This window comes from Heptranchias perlo, chromosome 12, assembly GCF_035084215.1.
Source record: "Heptranchias perlo isolate sHepPer1 chromosome 12, sHepPer1.hap1, whole genome shotgun sequence".
NCBI classification, from domain to species: Eukaryota; Metazoa; Chordata; class Chondrichthyes; order Hexanchiformes; family Hexanchidae; genus Heptranchias; species Heptranchias perlo.
In genome coordinates this window covers 64,492,117-64,497,116 of record NC_090336.1, presented here as the reverse complement: position 1 = coordinate 64,497,116, position 5,000 = coordinate 64,492,117, and the positions used below count along the sequence as shown (strand labels likewise).

At 52.7% G+C, this 5,000-nt stretch overlaps 1 pseudogene; it reads left to right on the top strand.

The window, feature by feature from the left end:
* The first annotated feature begins 4,295 nt into the window (after positions 1-4,295).
* Positions 4,296-4,412, top strand: LOC137329755 (U2 spliceosomal RNA; annotated as a pseudogene).
* Positions 4,413-5,000: the final 588 nt, after the last annotated feature.

The window sequence follows — 5,000 nt, the reverse complement described above, 5'->3', positions numbered from 1 at the left end:
CTGCCATTGACAGGACAATGGACAGGGCCCGGCAGCTTGAGACACATCTTTCTTTCAATAAGCAAGTTCTTTTTAAAAAAGTTTCCTTCCACAGCAGCTCTGAGTGAGAGAGAGAGAGAGAGAGAGAGAGAGACACTGACTGACTGACTGATACTGACACCGACACACACACACACACACACATATTATTTATTATTATTTTAAACGACAAAGGTGTTCAGAAGGAAGTCCTGGGGGGAAGGCATGGAGGGACGGACACAGGGAAGTCCGCACAAAACAGGTCCCCTGGAACCTCTGACCCAGAAAACCGGGTTCCTAGTGAAAGCAGTCCTGCCCCGCTCTGCCATTAACATGACAACGGACAGGGCCCGGACCAGGCGCAGCGGACGGTAGCGAGCAGTCGGAGGGTGAAAATCCGCCAGTGGGTGAAATGGAGAGCCGTGCGGTGAGAGGAGGCGGAAAGCGGTTCGCAGACTTTCGCTGTACCTCCGGCGGGCAGCGCCGCACCTCCGACCGCTCGCTACCGTCCGCTGCGCCTGGTCCGGCCGCACGCGACCAGCCGTACCCGGAGGAAATCGGCCTCGGCCTTCCCGAGATATCAGTCTCCAGGTGGGACAGAAAAACCGGGGGCCCCCGGCTCGCTTTCAGCGGCCCGCTAGTCGACTTCCCGGCGTGCGAACGCGATCCTTCCGGTACCCTTCGGTGCCCCTTGCCCGACTCTAGCTCCGGTGGTAAAGCGGAGTCGGTCGGTCTGACGGCCGCCGAGTTAGCAGGCGGAAAGCGGTTTGCAGCCTTTCGCTGTACCTCCGACGGGCAGCGCCGCACCTCCGAGCGCTCGGTACCGTCCGCTGCGCCTCGTCCTGCCGCACGCGACGAGCCGTCCCCGGAGGAAATCGGCCTCGGCCCTCCTGAGATATCAGCCTCCATACGGGCGTCACAAATCAGTGGACATGGTCAGCTGCAAAGCAGTGTCATTACAACCTTTCATAAACGACAGGGCAGCACCGCACTGCACCGCACTGCACCCCACACTACATCACACTTGCCTGCCTGCCAGCCTGCCGCTGCCTACTCTCACCAGCGGACCAAAGTGAGGATAACACCCCGAAGCAAGCATCTCCCTTGCCGCCCACCAGCCCACACCATTCCCCTTGCCTGCCTCCCACAAATTCCACCAGCGAGGCAAAGTGAAAATCAACCCCCAAAAAACGCACTCCACACCGGCCATCGCCCGCTATACACCCCCCCCCCCCCCGGGGCGAATATTAAGCCCGAGAACACCGACTGTAACCAACCGCAGTGAAAAGTTGAAGTGGCAACTCATTAACCAGATTTACACTTGGCAACTCATAAACCAAATGAACAAAAAATCTGGTTAATGAGTTGCCCAAAATAAATCTGGTTAATGAGTTGCCACTTCAACTTTTCACTGCGATTGGTTACAGTCGGTGTTCTCGGGCTTAATATTCACCCCGGGGGGGCGGGGGGGGTGATTCTGGGGGTAGTGTCCGGGAGGGTGAGCCTTTTATTCGGCAGGAGGCGTGTGGGGAAATCATCAACCTGTCAGACGATGAGTTGTCACAAATGCCATTGCTTAATGAAAGCTGCGCTCCCGAACTGGACTGACTGACTGTCTGTCTGTTTGTCAAGGGGAGGAAAAGGCGGTGGTGGTGGTGAGGGTGGAGCTTTACGCTCAGGAGGGGAGACTTTCCTTCATGCCAATTAATCTGCAGCAGAAAGTCATCCCCCCCGACCGGGATTCGAAGCCCGGTCCTGACCACGAGACCACCGGGGAGAGCTGCCTCAAGTCCCTGAGGGACCTGGACACGAGGCCGAGGACACACGCACGCCTGCTGCACTGGCAGCAGCGACCAGCAGGGGGCTGACCGGCTGATCCTTCCCTTTCACAGGCAGGCTTTTGGCCCTCGCTCAAACGACAAAGGTGTTCAGAAGGAAGTCCTGGGGGGGAGGGAGGGAGGCAGGGAAATCAGCACAAAGCAGGTCCCCTGGAATCTCACACCTGCGTCCCAGAAAACAGGTCTCCTGGTCAAAGCAGTCCTGCCCCGTCCTGCCATTAACGTGACAATGGACAGGGCCCCGGCAGCTTGAGACACATCTTTTTTTCAATATGCAAGTTCTTTTTAAAAAGGTTTCCTTCCACAGCAGCTCTGAGTAAGAGTGAGAGAGAGAGAGAGAGAGAGAGAGACTGACTGACACTGACACTGACACTGACACACACACACACACACACACACACACCGTCTCCCATCCGATTGGTGGACTATGGGATTGAAAATCGAACTTTGAGTTTCAATGCAGGGGGGAGAGCGCGAACGCAGCCCCTCCCAACTACCACACGCGCGTTGTTGTTGTTGTAATATAGAACTGCAAGTTGCCGTTGTCGTGGTCGTTTCGAATCAGCACAAAGTAGGTGCCTCCCTGGAATGTCACACCTGCGTCCCAGAAAACAGGTCTCCCGGTCAAAGCAGTCCCGCCCCCGCCCTGGGATTAACATGACAACGGACAGGGCCCAGTCAGGGAGCAGCTTGAGAGACACCTTTCAATAGGCACTTCTGAAACATTAACGCCGTGTTTCTTCCGACAGTTTAACCAGCGATTAACATGACAACGGACAGGGCCCAGTCAGGGAGCAGCTTGAGAGACGTCTTTCAATAGGCGCTTCTGAAACATTAACGCCTTGTTTCTTTCGACAGTTTAACCAGCCTTTAACACGCCTTGTGTTTTTATTTCCCATTTCCAGCCAGCCAGCCAGCCAGCCAGCCAGCCGAGCCGAGCCAGCATCTGCAGTATTTTTTTTGATTGGTCTTGCCTGCCGTGGAATGAATGTTTCAACACGAGCTGCTGATTGTCAGCACCTCACCTCTTTCTCAATTGGCCGTTGCAATCTCACTCGCTCGCTCATTGTGAGACACGTCACGTCACGTCACTAGTTTTACTTAAAGAGGTTTCCTTCCACGGCAGTTCGTTAGTGACTGAGACTGACTGACGGAGGTCCGTTGAGACACAACCCTCCCCCATCTGATTGGTGGCCTACTGGCAAATTTACCAATCTGTCAAGCAATCCTGGCAAGAAAGGAAAAAACGGCAACTTCTTTAAACCCATCCACTGTTGCAATTAGAAACGGTGGCAAAAATGTGGCCAGAGTGGGAGAGAACGGCAGTGCTTCGAGACTGCTTTCAACACCGGCAGCCAGAGAACAAAGAGGGAGGGAAAACAGGACCCGAGATCAATTCGCATCGAGCGCGGTATCGCTTCTCGGCCTTTTGGCTCAGATCGAGCGTGTTCCTTTTCGGGCTTATTTGGATCTGAGCGGACTGGAACGCTGGCCGCGACCTCGTGCGCTCGCAAAGTGCGGACTTTGCTGTGATTGGTCGTTTGTGTGCTGGCTCCGCCCCAAAATTTGCATAAGGACCAAATCAACACTGCAATGGCAGGGAAGGGTTCCTGGTGAAAGCAGTCCTGCCACTGACATGACAATGGACAGGGCCCGGCAGCTTGAGACACATCTTTCTTTCAATAAGCAAGTCCTTTTTAAAAAAGTTTCCTTCCACAGCAGCTCTGAGTGTGAGAGAGAGAGAGAGTCACTGACTGATACTGATACTGACACCGACACACACACACACATACTATTTATTATTATTTTAAACGACAAAGGTGTTCAGAAGGAAGTCCTGGGGGGAAGGCAGGCAGGGAGGGACGGACACAGGGAAGTCCGCACAAAACAGGTCCCCTGGAACCTCTGACCCAGAAAACCGGGTTCCTGGTGAAAGCAGTCCTGCCATTGACATGACAATGGACAGGGCCCGGCAGCTTGAGACACATCTTTCTTTCAATAAGCAAGTCCTTTTTAAAAAAGTTTCCTTCCACAGCAGCTCTGAGTGTGAGAGAGAGAGACACTGACTGACTGACTGATACTGATACTGACACCGACACACACACACACACATACTATTTATTATTATTTTAAACGACAAAGGTGTTCAGAAGGAAGTCCTGGGGGGAAGGCAGGCAGGGAGGGACGGACACAGGGAAGTCCGCACAAAACAGGTCCCCTGGAACCTCTGACCCAGAAAACCGGGTTCCTGGTGAAAGCAGTCCTGCCATTGACATGACAATGGACAGGGCCCGGCAGCTTGAGACACATCTTTCTTTCAATATGCAAGTTCTTTTTAAAAAAGTTTCCTTCCACAGCAGCTCTGAGTGAGAGAGAGAGAGAGAGAGAGACACTGACTCACTGACTGATACTGACACCGACACACACACACACACACATATTATTTATTATTATTTTTAATTGATTTTTAGAACAGGGAGATGGACTAGGGGCTTGCTCCGTCCACTCCACGCATCGACCCAGTATTGCAGTGTTTCTGGGAACGGTGCAGCTCCCCGTGGGGAGATATTCAAAAGGAAAAACAGCTCTTTCCCAGTGTCTGTGTGTGTGTGTGTGTGTGTGTGTGTATTATTAATGAGAATAAAGCTGATATCTCTCTCTCTCTCTCAATGGTATCGCATCGACCCAGTATTGCAGTGTCTCTGGGAACGGTGCAGCTCCCTGTGGGGAGATATTCAAAAGGAAAAACAGCTCTTTCCCAGTGTCTCTGTGTGTGTGTGTGTGTGTGTGTTTTATTACTGAGAATAAAGCTGATATCTCTCTCTCTCTCTCTCTTAAACTCAGAGCTGCTGTGGAAGGAAACCGTTTTAAAAAGAACTTTCTCAGCTCAGTGGTATTTTTTTCTTCTCCAAGGCTGAGTGCCGCTCACACGGAGCGATATAATTCAAAGTGCAAAATAACTTGGCGTCGTTGACTTGAAACAAGCAGGGTCTGCTTCCAAATGAAAGCTGCGCTCCCGAACTGGACTGACTGTCTGTCTGTCTGTCTGTCTGTTTGTCAAGGGGTGGAAAAGGCGGCGGTGGTGGTGAGGGTGGAGCTTTACGCTCAGGAGGGGAGACTTTCTTTCAGAGGTGCCAATTAATC